The following is a 21,613-nucleotide window of genomic DNA, read 5'->3' as shown; positions in this document are numbered from 1 at the left end:
GCAAAATCCCTTGCCATGGTTCATAATTTCTACTCTAATTCATGTTCTGTATGTTGTGACAAGAAAATTGAGCCTTCCCTTGCTGAGATTTGCAATTATGGAGTAAGTTTAAGGTTATAATTAATTTAAATTGCAAAACTAACTCCTTATTTTTTGTCCTTTGAATCATAAAAATTAGAACTGGAAGCATGTTGTGTTAAATGTGTTGCCCTCACCCCTTCTCGAAGAATTTAATATCTATCACAATATCCCAACTACACCGAGGAAATTGTTTTGGTCTACAAATGTAAAAAATGATTACCTTAATATTTTGTATGTTTTTATGGCCCGAAATAAAATAAAGTTATTTGGACATTGTTATGTTTTCGGCCTTTGGGTAGATTTTTCTCAGCCAAAAATTCCATCTACTTTTCCCCAAAATAAACAAAGAATGGGTTGACGCACAGAGTGTTTGAAAGACAAAGAGTACATAAGTAGGATTTATGACAAGTCACAGAGAGTATTTATCAAGCACCATCTTTGTCTCTGGCAGGAGACTAATGAAGGGTGGATGGTACGCTAACTCCCTTCCAAAGAGTTACACTCACTAACTTCTTCTCCTGTATGAACACACAGTTATTTTCCCTCCGTGTTTTGGGTTATGAAAGCGGCATTGTCAAATTTTATCAGAAATGAAATGTAACATCTCTCTGTGTGTCTCAACTGTCTAGACATATCTGAGAATTAAGAATGCAGTAACTGGGAGGAATTAAGACATTAGACCAGAGAGAAAGAAGAGAGGGTAGTAGATTCTGATGACAGGAGTGGACAATCCTGTGCTAGACTCTTGTCAAACCTTTAAATCATATCCGAACATGAAGATTGCCCCTGCTTTCTAGATAAGGAAGTTGAAGTTCAAGGAGGACAAAGAACTTGGTTAGAATGGACTAGCTGCTGGACCCAGGATTTGGATCTAGACCTAATTCAGAATGGAAAACCTTAACCATAAGACCACAGAAGAGTATGTAAAAATTATGAATTGAAACCTTTAGTCTCCGTTTCAGACGAGCCCCAGAGGGCTTACTCCAGTTATTATTACAGCAGGTCAGTTATCTGAAAAGGACCAAGTAGGGACCATTATCTCCATATTGCCTGGGCCTTCAGCATGGGAAAGTCAACCCTTAGAGGGAAGGGGGTTCAGAAAGGATTCAGGGACAGATAACAAGATAATAAAGGAATCACCTGGAGGGGTGTTCAGTCATGTCACAGAAAGTGAAGTTTGCAGCTGGAATTCAGTGAAGACATTGCCTACACAGGTGCCCTCTGAGTTGCCTGGGCTCCTTCACTGGGGTAGCATCTCTTACCTGATACTCTGAGACTCAAAAATGAATGACAAAGCACAAATTATCCTGCCTTTCAAGACACATTGGATCACTTCCTCCATAAAACAAATCAATCCAAGAAGAAGGGGACGAGGTGGAGAACCCACCTCTCAATATAGTCCATCTCTCGGTGGGGTTTCAGATCATGGGTTAGAAGGTGACAAGGGTCATGGCAGCATTGTTTGTCATAGCAGAACCTGGAAACAACTTAAATGTCCCTTGACTGAAGAATGGATAAGGAAAATGTGGTACATTTACACAATGGAGTACTACACACAGAAAAAAATATAGCAACATCTTGAAATTTGCAAGCAAATGGATGAATCTAGAAAACATCATATTGAGTGAGGTAACCCAGACCCAGAAACACAAATATCATATTACTCACTCATGAGTGGCTTTTATATGTAAAGCAAAGTAAAACCAGCCTACAATTCACAATCCCAGAGAACCTAAACAACAATGAGAACCCAAGAGAGACATACATGGATCTAATCTACATGGGAAGTAGAAAAGGATAAGATCCCCTGAGTAAATTGGGAGCATGGGGACCATGGGAGAAGGTAGGAGGGGAGGGGAGAGGAAGGGAGAGGAGTGGAGAAAAATATATAGCTCAGCAAAAACAATTAAAAACAAATTAAAAAAGAAAGGATAGTGGAACTTACTCCCTTCTTCATCTTCTCCCTCCAGTGTTCCAAAACATGAAACAAAACTCTGGGAGACTTTGTGAGGGTGTCCACAAAGAATTAGCAGATGATGGGCAGGGGACATCGTGAATGTGGCTAGTGCCATCCTATGGGCTGAGATCAAGAGATCTGAGTACCAACATTCGTCTCTTTCCACTTCCTGATTACAGACACCATGTGACCAGACACCTCACACTCCTGTTGCTGTGCTTTTCCCACCACGGCAGACTGTACCCTCAAACTGTGAAGCAAAATGAACCCTTTCTTCTTTTTTATTTTTTATTTTTAAAAAAGAAAGTGACATGGGATAGAAGATTTTTGGTAGCTATATATAAGAAGGGCCATCTTCCATGAGCCTTCTGTTAGCTAATTTTTTCCTCTGATCTATCTAATCTACCCTGGAAGTATTCAAATATAACCCAAGTAGAAAGAACGGGATAAGGATTGTGTGAACACTTTCTAGGCTCTATAATGGCCCACAATCTGTCATCTTGAACAGTAAATATCATGCATGGTGACTAGGGAAGGAACGAAAAATAAAAATGTCATTTTTGCCACAAGATATAAATGGGCATCAGGTAAAAAAAAAAAAAAAAAAAAAAAACACCTCATAACTCTAGTCTTCAGAGTTCTTCATTAAGGACTAAAACTCCACAGGGTTAAATAACCCTATGTGCATCATGCGTTTATGACAAAAAGTACCCAAATGCCTAAAATAATGGCCCAAGCAATCTGGAAGAAGTTAAATAAATACACAGACTAAATTCCATCAAGAACAGTAGCAAAGTGTATGCTATGTTTTTATAAAAATCTGCATTAGAAGGAGAGATATTAGGGGGTACAGATCAAATTACATACAGAAAACTTCAACCCTTGGTGCCTATTTCTGGATCATTGCCACTGAGAAAATTGCAGCCCCGGTATGATTCCTTTCAGTGAGAAAAAGAGAAATCCACTGCAGGTTAGATTTTCTAGGGCTATGACCAAGTCTACCCACAGTTAGAAACTAGCCTTTTCCAGCAGCCTGTGTGCGTGTAAGCACGTTAGTATACAGCCACCTGTTCTGTGCGTTTAATTCTCATCCTCATTTTCCAAAGCTAGTTTTTACTTTTTATTTTGCTTTATCAATGTGATTATTATTATTATTATTAGTGTGTGTGTGTGTGTGCACGCGTGCGTGCACACTTGCATGTCCATGCACAGGGATTTGTGTGCAGACTTAGAAGTCAACGGACAACAAATCTGTTCTCTCCTGCCACCTTCACGTGGGCTCCAGAGATTAAACTCCAGGTCATGAGTTGCTCAGTCCGCTCACTGCCCAACCCTGACTCCTGAAAGGATGAGGATTTCTTATGGTCTTGAGTTCCCAAAGCAGCAAAAACTAATTGAATAACTGGAGACAGCCCAAGGTCCATAGATCTAAGCAAGAGCAGTCATCACCAGTGTTGATATCCAAGACCCAGGAGTCCCGTTCGTTTTCTAACCACCTGTTTCAGTGCATGGTAAAGGCCAACCGCATCTCTTAAGGATGCACTCTGCCACGGGTAGGAAGTTTGGATGCTGACGTGGAGATCGGCACTACAGCTCACCAGCAGAGAACAGCATTGCATTACAGAGTCATGAGTGTGAAAGAGGAATTTGATAAGACATCGAAGGCAAGTGGATGAACTTCAGTCTCTGAATACTTCAGCTCCAGAAAGAGTATCTGGAAAGAAATCTTTTCCCATGGCCCCTTTCCATTCACAACTTCAACCTTTCATTCCCACGGCAAGTTCTAAAAACATGTTTCTTGGTCAGCAATGGAAAGTTTTACTGATTTCATAACCTTACTGAGCAACCCTTGACTAAGCCATGACACGGGATTCTTCAAACCAGGAGTAACTGGCCGGGTGTGAAGCACAGTAACTAAGTAGGGAATCAAAGAACCACGAGAGATGAAGCAATAGGAAGAAGATAAGATGTACAGCGAGAATGTTGGTCTCTGATGATGAAAATTTCCCTAAACTTTAAAAATCTTGACAGGTAGTGGTGGCTCATACCTTGAGTTCCAGCACTTAGGCAAAGGCAGGCAGATTTCTGAGGTCAAGGGCAGCCTGGTCTACAACGTGAGTTCTAGGATAGCCAGGGCTACACAGAGAAACTGTCTTGAAGAAAGAAAAAAATCTCCCTCACCCACAGCCCCACACAGTCTCCAAACTTTGCTCTGCCTTATTTGTTATCTATGATTGTAACATGAGGGCCGGCTTGTTGAGGTTTCTGTCCCACCCGGTACCCCACAGCTGGCAAGCCCCAAAGAAAATCACACACAGGACTCCATAAGATTATAAACTCATTGGCCCATTAGCTCAAGTCTTCTGATTAACTAATTCTTACATTTTACGGTAACACATAATTCTTGTCTGTGTTAGCCATGTAGTTCAGTACCTTTTCCAGCTGTCAGCTCACATGTTGCTTCTTGGGTGGTCTGGGCAGGAGTGACGGAGCTTCCTGCTTCCCAGAATACTCCCATTCTCTTTGCTCCACCTCTACTTCCTGTCTGGTTTTCCTGCCTATACTTCCTGCCTGGCCAATCAGCGTTTATTTAAAATATGATTGACAGAATACAGACAATTCTCCCGCACCATATGATTTTTCAATAATTTGTTTTATTTTATGCATATGATTGCTTTGCCTATATGTGTGGATGTGCACTGCATGCTTGCCTGGTGTCTAAGACAGTCAGAACAAGGTGCCAAATCTCCGGGAACTGGAGTTACAGACAATTGTTAGTTGCCATGTGGGGGTGCTGGAAATTGAACACAGGTCCTCTGGAAGAGCAGCATGTCCTGTCTCTCCAACCCCTGAACGACTTGGCATTGTCATTTCAGTTCCTAAGGGCTGTGACATTGCTGTGGCTGCTGCTTCAATGCCGGTAAGAAGACAGTGATTGTGACGTCAGAGATGGGAGAGGCGGCTGTAGTCTTGCTCACAAATTACATGCTCTTTTAACTCTGGACATCCAGGAGCTAATCCAAGTTTAGAGGGAAAGAATTGCGAACAAGAAAGAAAGCAAACAAAAGGGCACACAGTGGTGCTCATGTGTCATCCCAGATGATCAAGAGACTGAGACTGCAAGTTCAAATTCAGACTGGGCGGAACCGTGAGATGGTGCCGCAAAAGAAAGGAGAGGAAACGGGTCCTCATATCAGCTTGAGGGGAGATCACATTTTCATAACTTAACAAACACATCACGGTACAAGGTTCTAACCACTTAAAAGCTTAGAATTTCTACCCAGTATCCATCAGTTATTACTAATAAATGATTGTGTTCTAGCAGTGTTAGAAATCAAGATGCTCCTGGAATTGGGAGCAAGACAAGCTTGCCACAGTGGTTGCTTCTATTAACACTGCTACATGTCCTGGGCAGTAAGAAGGTGAGAGGAAGGAAAGAAGGCCACAGGAAAGATAGAAAATATGCAAATTATTAAAATTAATAAGATTGAGCAAGGTCATGTACAAAGTCATATTCTAAGAATTGATGAGTAGATCAATATAAAAACTGATTTGATTTCTACCAACCAGAAATAAAAATTCAAGATCATTTTGTTTATATTTGTATTCCAAACAGTCAAATTCCTAAAAATAAATCTAGTGAACTAAAACTCCTATTGTAAAAATATAAAACATCCTGAAGTTAAGAAGTCCGGCGTAGCGACACAGACATGAAATCCCAGCACTCAGAAAGCTGAATCAAAGTCAGCCTGCTCTATATACTGAGTTCAAAGCTAGCCTGGACTACACAGTGAGAGCCTGTCAGAAAATAAAAATGAAAATATATACGAGGCATGTGTTGTAGCTTATCATCAGTGCACTATTTAAACACAGTTGTCTGGTCACATGATGAAGTGTTACAAAGTAATGAAAACAAAGGTAAAACTAGTGTTGAAGTAGTGTGTACCAAGCTCATGAGTGCTCCATCTGATGCCAGAGAACCTAGCCCCATCCTCTAAGCTGGAGTAAGAATGACTTTAGAGAAGGAAGATACAACTGGAGAGAACGCTGGGTGCCGGCAGTGTTTGCTTTCTTGAGCTAAAGGGTCTTTATATGAGCTGTTCAATTAATTGAAGCGCATATACTTCTGAACAGATACGGTTTTATCTAGATCTTTCGCACACCAATTAAAGTTTTTGCGAAAAAAACAATCAGGACCTCAATATGTATTGTGTATTGTTGTTGTTGTTGAAGATGATAATGATGATGACGCTAGGTTTATCAGTGTGTTTTGGCATCACAATCACAGTGGTATATTAAAACTTATTAAAATATAAATATGGAGGGAGCCTGGAGGGAAGACTCAGCACTCAAGAGCACGATCTTCGCTAGTAGAGGACTTGAGTTCTGTTCCCAGCACCCACATCAGAATGCTCACAGGTATCTGTAGCTCCACCTCCAGGGGCTCTGACACCTCTGGCCCCTATGGGCATCGCACAACCCATACACATACATAACATTTGAAAATTAGCCTTCAAAACATAAAAATCATTATCCTTTAAAATATAAAAATTTTCAAGTGTTATTACCAAAAGAATAAAAGTAGGGTATGAGAAACAAAATTAATGATATGTAAAAGCAGAAGGGTAAGAAAAAGATAAAATATGTCTACAAATCACACGGAATATATATATATTTTTTAAAAAAAGAAAAAAATACTGAACTTACCCATTGAAAGGCAAAGATTATCTGATCTTTCGCTCCTTTGTTATAAAGACATTCTCCATCAGAGTTCCATCTGCACAAGACAGAGATATAAAAAGACCAAAAGTGAGAACTATGTAGACAATGCTACCCAACCCAAAAAACACAGGGCCATAAAATTAGCGTGAGATAAAATAGACTTTAAAGAAAGCAGCTGGTTAAAGCACTTCCCTCTAATCCCAACACTCCACTCTACAGCCAGGCAGGAAGCTCTTCCATCGGAGGTCGGACTGGGCTACATGGAGAGACCCTGTGTCAAGAAGAGACAAAAGAAGAAGAGGAGAAGGAGGAGTTCATTACTGAAAGTAAAGATGGAGTCTACTATATCACAGATTTATATACATTAGTCAGTATGTTATAATAATTCTGAATCTGTTTACAAGGATGGAGAATAAATCTGAAAATGTATGAGCAAAATCAAATGAGCTGGCAAATTAGTTTATCTGTCATCACAGGAGAAGCCTTCAAGGCTGAAGCCGGAAAACACATCCGTCACCCCGACATGTGGGATGCTGAGGCTGGGAGATGACGCAGTTGAGGCCAGCTGTAGCTCCATTGTGAGCTCCAAGCTGGGGAAGGGAGGATTGCAACATCTTGCTTATTGATGAGCTAAATGAGCAAACACTATTTTTAAAGCATAAATCTTAACAACAAAATCAAATCACTGAAGTTCATGAATGGACAGATGTAAAACTCTAAATCAATCCATTCAGGAAAACCTGCTTTTTGGAAACACACAGGGGAAGTTTATTAAGATCAACAAAAGACACGTCCTAAAGTCCATCTCATTGTGCTTTGGAGAATTGGGGCATACAGACTTCATTCTTGGACTGTACTACAATCTAATCTGACCTTAAATACAAAAATAAATGCTAAAACCTCATACAGTTGGATGGAGTAGGGGTGTGATACTTGCTGATATAGATTTGCCTCACATAAAAGAATACCTGGGTTCAATCATCACTACCTGGGGAAAAAATGGGAATAACTCATAGAATTCACTGGAAGTCTTGCCAGGAGTTATAAAAAAAAATACAATACAGAAGAACAATATTTTTTGTCAAAGCAGAAGTTCAAAGACAATTATACTTCCTTACAACTTTCAAAATATGGGAGGAAAGGTGGAAATCATCTTTAATAAGTACACGACATGATTATTAGCTCCGTCCGCCCACTTCGGTCTACCTTGAGCTCCAGGAGACACAGCAGTAGCCCTGACAAGTCATGTGACTCCCAAAGTCACACTCCAGAGCTTTCTTGGCTTACGCTTATCATGACAAAGAAGAAAACAAGAAGAAAAATCAGAATATTTTTTAGCTTTTCTAAAACCAATATGAATGGGTAGAGACCCGGGAAGATATTTCCTTTGATCCTTAACTGCACAATCATCAATCTCCACTACAGTCCGCCATGCATAACTGCCCAGCTCGCAACTGTGGAGCATGTAAGATTGTGATGAATTGTGTTCCACCCACCATAACTAAACTCCTACTTTTGCTTCTACTGCAATCTCCAGTCCACATTCATTTCCATATTCTGACTTTGGGTGGGGAGATGGGGAGATCACTAAAGAGGTTTGTTTCTGCATTTAGTTTTCTCAAAAGCAAAACTAAGATCCATTTCTCGAATGCTTTTCGGCTAGGATGAGAGGACCATATGGTGGCTCCTCTCATGGCTGTGAGTTCACAATAGTGTTGGCCTCAAAGAGACACATTATTGAAGAAGCATCTAGCTGTGTGTGGTGCTGCTTGCCTGCATTCTCAGCCTCTGGCAGGCTGAGACAAGAGGATTCCCTTAAGTTCTAGGCCAATTCAGCATACAGATTAGGTTCAATGCCAACCTGGACTATGAAACAAGACCCTGTCTCAAAAATAAAGAATGTGACTAGAAAAAACACTTGAGCTGGACATGTGGGCACAGACCAATGATACCAACACTTCAACACCCCAGAAGTAAAAACAAGAAGATCAAAAGTTCGGGAGTAGCATCTGTTGCGTCACAAGTTCAAGGCCAGTTGGGGCTACTTCAGCACTGATCTCAAAAATTATAAAGAAGAGAGAAAGAAAGAAAGGAAGGAAGGAAGGAAGGAAGGAAGGAAGGAAGGAAGGAAGGAAGGAAGGAAGGAAGGAAGGAAGGGGAGGGAAGGAGGGAGGGAGGAAAACACATAGCTAAAGAAACACATAAAACATATAGAAGGTCTTAGTTTCTCAGAAAGAGAAACAGGGAAAGACTGGCTTGCTATCCCTGCTGGGTATAGCACTACACACCTGTAATCTCAACCTAGCAGCTGATAGAGGCTGGAGTATTTCAAGTTCAGGCCCAGCCTGCACTACATAGCAAGACCCTCTCCCAAAAAATGGAAAAATCATAGAGAGACGCTAATTACTAGGCAGAACTGATTGTGTCTGGTAGTAACAGCTACGAAACGCTATCATGAACTGTATGAATCAAGCTAGCAAACCGCAGGTCTCCTCATCTGGGTGGTATTTTGGTAGACAATCAAAGGACTCCGCCCGCCCTTCGACGCTTGCCACAGTGTGGGAAAAGGCGACTTTCACAATCAGGTCTTTCTTTTTAGGCACTGAGAAAATCCTAAAATACAAACGCTATTTGTGAAATGGTACTGTTGCTATAATCTGAACAAATGAGAAGACACATTCGAGTCGTAAGAAAAGATAGAGGAGGGGAAACACATGGTGAGTTCAGCCTTTACGTGTGGGTTAAAATGTGTAGTTCTTTATTTGTTTTACCTTGGACAAGCAAGGACTGTAGAGTTCATTCTTTCATATGCAAAATAGTGACAAAAATGTCTACCTATCAAGGACAAATGAGATGCAGGAGGGGCAGGTAGGGGTGTCCTTGCATGGATATGTGGAGCCCAGTAAGACATCACATGTCTTACTCTACGAATGTACACCTTAACTTTTAGAGGCAGGCTCTCTCACTGAATCATTTCCATTAGATTAGTTGGCCATTGAGTGCCCAGAGACAGCCTATGGTGGCCTCACACTCAGCTATAGAGTTATAGATAACCAACTGCCTCATTCTCAGATCTAGGGTGATAGATATGCACAGCCAGCCCCATCCAACTTTTATGTTTACATCAGTACTGGAGGAGTCTAACTCAGGTCCTCACACTTGGGCAGCAAGCATTTTAGCCCCTGAGCCATCTCCACAGCTGAGGAGGTACAGTAAGGGGCAAACAGTGAATGAGAGAGACCAAGCATTAATGAAAGAAGGATACATCTGGTAGGTATAGTAACTCAGGCCCACAAGGGAAGTATGGCTGGGAAACTAGATCCACTAAAAATAAATAAACACTGTAACAAAGTAACAAAGGAAGTAGGAGACATCAAGAAATGACTAAAACATGGGAGACTTTCTTGGTGATGTCTCAAGCCTGGAAAAAGAGAGCATCATTGACCAGCATGAAACCATTCAGGCCGGGAAGGACAGAGCCATGTAGCATTAATTCTCTGGTCAATCAAGTCAGGCTGTCTTGGGTTTTGACTGCCCATGAAAAGCAAATTTGCTTCCTGTCTCATAGCTCCTATTTCCCTGGCAGAAGTTGCCCATGGAGCAGCGTGCACAAATTCCAGATGAAAGCGGGGCATCTGTCTCCCAGTCACGTAACTTTTCCAAGCCTGCCTGGCACATGCAGATTTATAGCGCTGCTGGGCAGCCATGCAAAAGGTGGCATTGTGTTCAGCAGCACTGCTTCTAGTCTCAGGACAAGTTTTCTTGGGGACCTTTGAAGTGGGAACTTGAATCATGCATCTGCAAATTCCTTATTTTCCACAGTTATTAAAACACCCGCCAGTGCCAGGGTATCCCATTGTTCATTCTCTCTTCTGGCACACTAGCGTGGGGGTGGATGCCAACCACACAACAGCCACAGGACATAGACAAATGGTAGGTGAGGCAGGCAGGTGCCATGGAGACAGGGGTTTGCGTGCCAAAGGAACACATGCTTGGGTCAAGCCATGCTGTGTCTGCTCAGAGATATCTTAAGGCCTTGTATATGTATAAAAAATCTGTTAGGGCCGTGCAAGAAAACTGGAAAAATGAGCTAAGCTTCTCAAAGGGCTGCTTCCTACATCCAGAAAGTTTGCCATCTTAAACAGTAATACGAAGCACTTGTGTCTCTTTCAAGATTGGTGCATGTCTCCTTCTTTTTCTCAGTCACCAACTTAGACTGGGCACCTGTGATGAGTCAGGGGCTAACTCCCAGCAGGGTCTCCTGAGGTCAGAGTGGGAAGAGACATTCAGAGTTTAGGGTACCAATTGTGGCCATATAAAGTAGTTAAGACCCGAACTACGTGTTTGCTTTAATTGGTTCTTTTCTTTGGAGTAGGAAGCGCTGTATACACAAGGCCTTTGTTCCCCCACACAGCAGGCTGCCACCACTAATTATTATTGTAATGCTTTTGTAGTAATTTTCCCATCCAGCGAGTTCAAAACCCTTCACCTACACTATCTCTTTTTTCTCCAAATGTCCTTATGAAATCCTGGGAGGAAAGGCGTTATTATCCAACACCCATAAATGAAAGGAAAGAAAGCCCTAGATGTTTATAGGGCACGTACGTAGCCAGAAACTCATAAAACTAATTTTCAGCTGGAGTCTGGGGAGTCAGTTTCATTATGCCCACAGTGTCACCTGATCACACTCACCTGCAGCCCTCTGCTCTCAGAAATGTGGACAGGACTAGTAAAGAGCCCTCTCCGGCAACAAGGCGGAGTGACTGTGGATGGACTCATCCTAGGGAAAGTCGGCAGCTGGGAAACCTCCCACTAGCATGCTGATAATAACACGATGTACCCTTCTGCGAAGTCAACCAAAGCTTGCGTGGACAGTTCAACATAGGGTGACTCCACGCCAGCACTGCTGCTGTTCTGGATTCAGGGTGCAGGCTCGTCCGGTACACTTTCTGAGGCTTAGGAGAACCTTGACTGTCTAGCCACAGAACAGATACCCACACCGCCATCAACAAAGGCAGTCTTCAAACTCTACCATCTGTTGCTTGAGAAGGTTGAGGAGAAGATTAAGCCATTTCTAAGCTGATCAAAAGTTTGAAAATGAAAAAAAAAAACTAGGGTAATCTAAAAAGGAAAACATAGTAGTTTCTTTACTTTTTTTGGGGGGGGGGATAGTCTGAGTAAAGGAACTTAAGGGACAGGGGTGGTTTTGGTTGTCAATTCCAGAGGGACACAGTCCATCGTGATGGGAACACGGGGCTGCAATCAAGGAGGGCAGCGTGGCTAGCACAGGAGGCCACCTGGCAGATGACATCACAGCTAAACTCGGGAAGCAGAGTGAGCAATGAAGGCTTGCTGTCCTTCTGCGTCCTTTCTCCATTTACACGGTCCAGGGTCCCAGCCAGGGAGTGGTGCGACTCACCATGTCAGTTCACACAATCAAGACACCATGTGTTCAAAGAGTATACAGACCAAAGTCACTCGGTTCCATGTGACTCTGCTAAGTGTGGCCTGGCAGAAGACCCCCTCAGTCAGCGATAGTTTGTGACGTATCCTGAGTCACTGAAGACACAGGAGTCGACGGCAGGTTGGAAAATAACCTGGAAAGAATCATCGATCCAGCGGAGAAGTACAAGGGACCTTTGGGGAAAGTGTGGACAGCTAAGAAGAATCAAGATTCAGACTGGGAGACTGAAACGCGCATGCTCAGAAGATATTTTCCCATCGAGTCTGGCAAGTGGAGAACAGCAGGTCTCCGGGTGTGGTCCCTAGGTTGACAGCCACAGCATTATACAATGTTATGAGAGGGATATAATATCATGTTTTCCCTGAATTCATATGCTAACGTCCTGAGCTCCATTTCCACAGAATGTGACTGTGTTAGAAGACCTGACGTTGAAACCATTGAGTCTACTCCAATGAGATGGTGGAGTGCGCTCTGATCTAACCATACTGGAGTCCATATAAAGAGAAAATGTGGACACAAAGGAGAACAGGGGTGCATGTGGATGGAAGGGATGACTACTAAAAAGGGGGTACCTGACTGCCAAGGTGAGAGGCCTCAGAGAAACCAATCCTCTGCACCCCATGTCAGCCTTCCTGCTTCATGAATTGAGAGCTAATGAAATCACCAAAATACTGTTTTCCTCTTTCGCCCAGAGTTATCACATTCCTTTTAAAGGAACTGTTTAGGCGAGCAGAAACAGTCTCTTCAACAATCGCCTTCAGACAGAAACAATCCCTACCAGCAAATACTCATTATGTATACAGTCTTGGGTCCCATCCTAGAAATGATAAGCTCCTAGTTTCAAAGGTTTATGAAAAGTCATGCATTTTCCAAATAGATTCTCTGAGCCCCATTGACACCAGGAGTTAAAACCTCAGATGGGACTGACGCACATTGGCCCCTCGGCTGGCTTTTCCAGGATGCACTCAAGGAGGAGGAAGAACAGAATTGCTGTCTGGACGAGGTGAAGAATTAGACACCAAGCAAAGAGATTTCACAGCTCAGAAAGAAGCCTAAGAAGGTGGCTGCTGCAAGTCATTCATGGTCTGCACCGACTCTTCGTGTTCTCCGGATCCGACAAACACAGCCAGCGGAAGGCCCGTCGCTCGCCCTGGGAATGGTGAGCTCATAGTCTGAAATTTCAGGTGACAAGTTCTGACTAATCATGTTCCTCAAACTCTCCCACCACCTCAGATGTCCCAATTGGTGGTTCGAGTTGCACTGGAGGAAGCCACATCAAGGCGGGTCACCACAGGCAACATCAAAGTTAGCTTTTTGGATCTCAGTCCTCAACCACTTCCTGGACTCCAAATAAGGAGGCTTAGTCATCTTTCTTCCATCTCTACTATAGTAAAACCTAGAATTTCACTTTCTTCCACCAGGTCTACCATATCGACTAATACAGGGCAAATATGCTTTAAATATAGCATCAACTGCTGGTTAAATTAATGTCATGTATTGACAATATAGTAAATACCATCTGTTCAACCCATATCACTGTCAGTGAGGATTTGGGAAAAAATTGATTAATAAATTAAATTACTGGATGTTTTCAGGAGCGACAATCCTGTCGTAATCTAGCCAGTCAACATCTGTCACCCTTCCTCAGACTCTATGGTCAAAACACTTCAGTTAAAACATTTAATCACTGTAGAGTTTTCTTCTATACCATAACCGCACCCACAAAGTTTTCCATGCAAAACTTCAATCTTATCATGGAGAAGCTGCAAAGAAAAATCACCCGGGAGTGTCCTGAGCAATCACGAGACTTCCCGTGGCTGACCAACCTCTCGTTGCTGCCACCGGCAACATACATACGTCTAATGTGGAAACCTGAAAGAAGATGTTCACTATTGACAGAAATTAGTTTGGTATTTTACGGAACCTGAGTTGGTTTGGACAAATAGAGACCAGTGATGAGACTGGCCCGTACAAACAGGAGGCTTAAATTTACACAGGGGAAGAAAAGCTGAAAGGGCGGTGATTCACCCAGTTCCTGGTTTTGTTAAAAAGCCCTTTGTTCGAAACCAGGGCTGGCCCTTTTCATCGCGCAGATTTCTCCTGTTCCCGTTGTCTGTGGTTAAGCGAGGAGCCGGCACGTGACTGTGAGCCTTGCCGTGGCTCCTGGGCTGGGTGGAGCAGCTGAATGTGCTATAGCTAGTGACCGAACCTCCCGGAACTTACCAGACCCCCAGTACCTTTCAGAATTGACTTCCTGCTTCCCGGCCTGCTTCGCGGGGCCTGAGTCCAGTCAGTAGCCTCCCAGCCCCCGTTGCTGGCTCTGCCTCTACCTTCCCCAGTCCTGGTTAGATTTTTGTTTTGTGTTTGTGGTGCTAGGAATGGAACCCAGGGTTTCCCACAGGTTCAGCAAATGTTCAGCCATTGAGCTCCCTCATCAGCCTCCTGGTCCTATTTTGAAGAACGCATGTCATCTTCCTGGTGATTATAACTAGGGGGCTGGTGGGGGCTTTGGTGCCCATCAGTGACTGTGTCTAAATATGAAGCCCAAATCCTTTCTAATAGGTCCCATGGGAATCCTTGTTCTTCCAATTAACGTGATTTCCCCACTGACTCGGGCTGTCTTTTTATTACAAAGGGATTCATACTCAGACCCACCTTGGCCTGAGCCACCCTAGTCTGTGACACTGTGGTCACAGAATCTTCCTAGGCTAGTCTCTGCTAGGAGGGCATTTCAGACGGAGAACATCTGCAGGACCCAGCTGCTGAAGATCTTATACCAGAAGTGTTTGCACTGCTGATACCCAGAGAGTCTCAGGCAAGTGTCTGGATGGAATTACACATTATGTGATTTTCTGAGAGTCACCTGTCCAATCTCAAACACACTCTTTTCCAAAAACACATTTGCAATTTTACACACTAATTCTACGTTTCCCAGTTTCTTTATCAAACACACAGTTGGACTGACTGCTAATTAACAATGATGTTTAGTATTCTCATGGAAGAATGCAAATGACATATCTGTCAAAAGCTACAAATGTTTTAACATATGAGCTGTTGATAGCTTTGTTGAAATAATTTCTAGATACTCTTCCTCAAGATGAGGTTTCTGCTGAGCAGCATGTAGTCTAAATAGACAGAGGTTATGTCTCACATTCTCTACAGAAACACAGAGCTATATGTTCCGATAATAAGGCTTTGTACAATGAGATCGTATATCATCCAGCTGGAATAAAATGAGATTTTGAAAACAAAGTTATTGTATTGTTAAATGGGACATGAAAAAAAAGACATTTCTCTCCTTAGAATGTTGCTTTGAGTTTAAACAGAAAATATTTGTATGGGAGCAAGTGATAATAACTCATGAACAAGTCTGCTTTGATATGTTTCTTTTGGGGAGCAGCCATGAAACACTTAGTTTCAAGACTCTCGTCGCACTTACGGATCAGGTCGCTTGGGTCACAGGCAAGCCGTAGAGAATGGGGAAAAGGCTGACACAGCATCACTGTTTCCTCAAGGAGGGGAGAACTGGCCAGAGAACAGACTCCTATCGGTCTTCACGTGCTGAAGGAAGGGATGGAAGGATGCTCGTCCCGGAAGGAGGAGTGGATTGAGTGCACCTCATTGCCATGATGGCAGCTGTAGCGGTGGCAGCCTCTGTGCCCTCCTCGCTGACCTTCACAGAGGACTTAGGCATGACTATGGACAGAAACAAGCCTTGGTGGACAACAGTCCCCAAAATCTGCCCTGCCCTGCCCTGCCCTGCCCTGCCCTGCCCTGCCCTGCCCTGCCCTGCCCTGCCCTGCCCTGCCCTGCCCTGCCCTGCCCTGCCCTGCCCAAAGGCATCACGTGCGCAGCATGCACAGGGCCCCCTTCATGTCTTAATTCCCCTCCAGTTTAAACTGCAGGAGGAGAACGTCCACCTCTTCTTCCTGCGTCTTGACCAGCCTCGTCCACTCTATGAATTTCTCTTAAGTTATTTCCTTTCTGGCCATCTTCAGATCAACATGTTCATCTGGAGGCATGATGTTCTCGTTCAGCTCAGGGCCAACATAGGGAAGCTACAGAACCTTGGGTAATACTTCTCTCATGGGATGTCTTAAAGGTAGACTTCTTAAACCTCCTCTGCACAAGTTTCTCCTCATTCTTTGTGGCTTCGAAAGGCAGCTCCTGAGTGTTCTCTTTCTTAAATGGCTTCTCCCAGTTTCCGTTGAAGTAGATGGCAGAGTATCTGGACTCACTGTCCTTGAAGACAGCAATTCTTGGATCTTGTCTTCGGAGTTGTTTGTTTGGCTCTCTGAGTGTTGATGTGGTTTCAGAACAGATCTGTAGCACCTGTAAAGTCCAGCTCTCACATCTCTGCTTGGTAGAACTTGAGGCAGGAACATTTAAAAGACTCGAAGACACTTTGGCTATTTCGAACAAGTAAGTACTGAAAAGAGACTGGAAGCCTTGGTGGACAACTCCATCTCCATTGCACTACATTTATTCAGAGAAACTTCCTGAATCTTCTGGCTTGCAATGATTCTCTTTGTCCCAACAAAAACCATGGCCGGGGCCAAAGATACTCACAGGAGAAAACACATTTTCAATTTTCCTTTACTCTGTGTTGTCAAAAGGCTTACAGCAATGGTGCCATTTGCTTCCAGGAGAGGATCCATGATGGCAATCTGGGGACACTGGGCTCTCCAGCCAGTAGCAAGCACAGCAAATATCAACACATTTCTTAATGAATCAATATTTTTGCTTGCAAAGAGCATTCTTCTCACTTGATTTGTTAGCATTGCGGGGAACAACTTTTAGCTGCAATACTCTCTCACTATTTCCATGTTGCTTCACAAGGCCAAGTCTGTTGATTCTGTGCAAGGCTCACATCTGTTTTATATGGAAGGTTGCTATTTGTCACATGCTAAAAATACATATTAGAACAAAAAAAGGCTCCCAAAGACTACCCAGAGTCTGCATGTTCGGTGCTGATGCAAATATTCAGTGGTCCTTGAACTGCACCAAAACTCCATCGGCATGTGCTAACGTTTCTGTCTACTTTTCAGAGACAGTATTTTATTATTTTTGAACACATCTTCAGGAGGGGCAATGCTTATTTTTTTCCCCTAAGAAAGCAAGCTTGAGCATCAGCAGAGTTAGCTACCTTCACGGGCCAGTGCCTGAGGGTAGAGAGAGCTGGCACGTGGGACAGTGAAACCAAGCAAAGATGGAGCTCAAAGACAATCAATGCCAGTGGTCGTTGTCGCTGTCACCGACTAGGCTTTCCCAACAGAACTGTACAATGGGGTCTTTAGATCTACAAAACATTCCTAATCACGCAGAATTTTCTATCCTTCTTATCTGGTCCTTCATATGAACCTCCAGAGGGGATATAACTCAGAGGAGAATTATTCACTACATGACCCCCTCCACAGCCAGACACAGGGGCTCATGTCTGTAACAGCAGAATTGGCGAGGACTGAAGAAGAATTGTGGGTCAAGTGAGATAGATTAGCGGGTAAAGATACTTGCTGCCCAAGTCTGATGAACCCTAGTGACCTAAGTTTTATCCCTAGAATCTATGTATGTGGTGGAAGGGGAGAAAAGCCTTGGCAAAGATGTCCTCTGACCTCGACATGTGCACTAAGACACTCAAGCCCATCCACACACATAATCCGTGTACAAATAATAATAATGAGAAATAAGGTAAAAAACCAAAGATTGTGAGTTCAATGCTAGCCTGGGCTACTTAGCAAGACCTATCTAAAAAATAAAAACAAGCAAACAACAACAACAACAAAGCACCTGTCCCTTTTCTATATGTTCTATATGCCCTGGGCCCAAACATGGGTGTAGGAGTATTTCAGATCATGTTCTCTATACTAGTTGCAAAACATACATTGAATGTCATTCAGCATCCACTGCTAGAAGGCAACCCGACAATTGCTAAGCCAGTTGGCATGATGTCTCCATTCAGGCTTCTATTTTATACTGTGTATATTATGTCACAACAACTTCGACTAACACGGATGCTCCCTCAACTCCTGGTTCTTGAAGTGCACAAGGAGGGAATGATTTTCTGAAAGGCTGTTGCCATTTCCCAATTAGGAAACACAGTGATTACTAAACACCTGACCATCTGGCACTTCCCAACCTTTCCCCTAGTGCTTAATAGAGAAAGCGCCTGGAAAGGGCTGATTGACAAACGAGGAATCCAGGCCCTGGAGAATCTTGGCATTGTGAAGTCCCTTCAGCATAACCAGTGCAACAGAGATAGACCGGGAAATACTCGATTCCTTCATTCTTTGGGGCACTTACTACAGCAGTGTGTTTGCCAATTAACCCATCATTATTCATTCAGTCTGTCCCCTGGCCAAGTCCACCTCCCTGCTCTGCTTTGATTGACACACCGTGATGCATTCTATCTGCTCATTAAGAAGACAGGTCTAGACAACTTTCTCCGAAGTGGTCAATACTACCCCTATGACACTGGAGACGGAAGGAGCCCCAAACTCCAGCTGGGGTGATATTTACCCTACGGGAGCCCTCTGAATTTGTGGAAACGGCTTACACAGCAGGGCCACCCCATTATGTAGTAGGCTACTAGACCCTCGGTTTTCGTGTGCAGCCAACTGCGTTTCCAAAGTGGGCGGCAGAGAAACACCCAAGAACTAATCATGTGCAGCCCATTGGTTACCCAGTGCTACAGGTAGAACCTGGGTCCTTACCCAGGCTCCACAATCACTCTACCCCTCAGCTCCAGCCCCAGCTCCAGGCTTTTCTGTTCCTGCTTGCACAGTATAGCTAGCAAGTATTTACATAGCGCTCACATTGTATTTTGTAGTGTGGGCAAGGTAGAGACAAGTTAAAGTATATTGCAGGATGTGTGTAAGAAGTTTCATGCAAATTCTGCCTTTGATACAAGGGACTTGAACAGCCTCCGCTTTTGACATCCAAGGGAAAACAGTATTTACACAGCACACTCACAATTACCAAATTCTTCCAGTAGGTTTATCTTATAATATTTAACAGTAGCCCCTAAAATAGATAGCAGTTGTTATTCTATACAATGCTGGGGGGGGGGGGGACTTAGAGAGTTTATAACAGTGGTTCTCCGCCTATAGGTCATGACCCCTTTGGGGGCTGAATGACCTTTGCACAGGGTCACTTGAGACCATTAGAAAACATAGATATTTACATTACAATCTCTAACAGTAGCAAAATTATGGTTATGAAGTAACGATGATGTGGGGTCACCACAACACGAGGAACTGCATTAAATGGTCAAAGTTTCAAGAAGGTTGAGAACCACTGGTCTATACAAAGCTAGACCAAGTTCATATCAAGAGACTAGAAACCGCCAGTCTGAACAGCACTATCTTCTGAAAGAAAACCTGAATGAATCCCCTGCTCTCCATCCTCAAAGCCTGCATCGCGGTCCTAGCCCTCACCCTCTTTCACTGAAGCTCAGAGTTCAGACTTCATGAGTGGCCCGGCGTCCATTCTTCTATCCATCCGTTCCCAGCGTGCCATCTCTCAGAGCATGCGGCTTGGATCTCTAACCGCTCCATCCGCTGAATGCAGAATCCACATAAATTCTTCAGGGTGGCCCACGAAGTCCCACCTGATCACCTGAGCATCTCCAGCTTCAAGGGGAGCCAGCTGCATAGGCTGCAGCATTTGTGAGTGCACTGTACAACGCAGGAGCATCCTTTCCTAAGTTCTGTTTGCCTGGAATAACCGCTCCACAGCCTGACCTCTTGCTACCCGAGCTGCATCTCGGGCCTTCCTTGCCTAAGTCAGTCTCTGTTGCTTGTCACCTGGCTTTAGATTTTAAAAACATAATTATTTGAAATTGTCTTTCTTGTTATCTTCTTCTTTCCTCTCCCATTCTTTAGCTCCACGAGAACCGTTCATTTCAAAGCCTGTCCATCCTTAGAGTGTCTGTTCATCCATGCTCTCCTCCTCCCACCCTCCCCATCTTCCCTCCTCCTCTCCTCCCCTCATCCCTTCTCTTTTCTCCTCCCCTCCTTCCTCCTCCCTTCTGTGTCTAACTATTTTGCCTTGGCTGGCCTTGACTGCTTGGCAGAAACAATCCTCCTGCTTCTGCCTCCACATAAACAGAACTACATACACACAGACCCCACCTCCCACCCCCGACCAGTTCTCTCCAAGTCCTTTATGACAATGCCTTGAATATACGTAACGGACACCCAGGACAAGTATTTGAATGAATTAATGACATTGATGAGTAGCATATGTAGGCATCTTATCTTAAACCACTTGATTATATGAATTTGTTTTATTAACTGCCTATTGATGGGTAATAAGTGCATTTGAATTTTTTGCTATTATAAACAACACAGAAACAAATCCCTTTGTTTATATATCCAAAAGAATGAGAGATAAACCAGCTTTGTAGTTTATCATGTGGCCAAAATTCCACAGTGACAATTGACAATCTGATTCAAGCGTCCATGTGCTCAAAGGTAAATTACTGGTTAAGTACTGTACAAAAGTTAATTTGTAGGTCTTTGCATTTAAATGAGAAGTGTGTAAGAAAGGGTTTTGTTTTGTTTTGTTTTTTTCAATACTGTGTGAAGATTCTCTACCTTAAGGTTTCCTTCTGATGCCCATTCACACCTTCCTGGAACTAAAATCACTTGGAAAGACTCCAGTCTGTAAATAGGATTTTTTTTCTTTGGTTTATAATTACCCCTGAATTGACAGAGAAAGAAAAGAAACTGTAATAATTGAAGAATTATCAAAATTGACTCGATTATCTTGCCCCAATCAAATCTTCTTGTTCTGTAGCTGAGGAGACCGCTTCAAGGGCTTTGTCAATCAGGTTTAAGCCCCTCCAGTAGATACAAATTCTCCTTTAAAGTATTCAAAAGAAGATTAAGCTCACTATGGCCTTCTTGCTATCCTGCTGGGAGAATTGGCACTCTTTGACTTCAACTTCTCGGCCTCTTATCACGAAAAATGTTCTTCATCCTCCGGATACCATCATGACCTGGCTGGTCTCGCCTTTCAAGGAAGTACTCTGTAAGCTGGCTGCAGAGAACCAAATGAGAGTCACGACACTGTGACTCGCTCACTTATGCAGACCAGTTTCCATCCTTCAGACATGATCCAAATGCTGGACATCACCGTGTTGGGTCAGCCTGTCTGACGTGGGTACCTCCGTGCTCACAGAAAGCCCCCCAGAAAGCAGAACTGCAGTAGCGATGGTTTACCCCTACATTATTCCAGCAGATGAGACAAACACAGAAGTTTCAGTGCTCCAGATTTTCTTCCTAAGTGAGGTGTACTGTTTGAATTGAATTTTTCTTAAGGTTCTCAGTTGTTTTTTCTTTGTTTTCATGAATACATACTTTGTCTTAGTGACCTAGTTGCAAAATACA

At 43.3% G+C, this 21,613-nt stretch overlaps 1 pseudogene; it reads right to left on the bottom strand.

Moving 5' to 3' along the window:
- Positions 1-15,683: 15,683 nt before the first annotated feature.
- Positions 15,684-17,005, bottom strand: LOC148120272 (serpin B6 pseudogene; annotated as a pseudogene).
- Positions 17,006-21,613: the final 4,608 nt, after the last annotated feature.

This window comes from Myodes glareolus, chromosome 12 (assembly GCF_982192425.1).
Source record: "Myodes glareolus chromosome 12, mMyoGla1.1, whole genome shotgun sequence".
NCBI classification, from domain to species: domain Eukaryota; kingdom Metazoa; phylum Chordata; class Mammalia; order Rodentia; family Cricetidae; genus Myodes; species Myodes glareolus.
The sequence above is the reverse complement of the archived record's forward strand: the minus strand, read 5'-3'. Positions and strand labels throughout refer to the sequence as shown.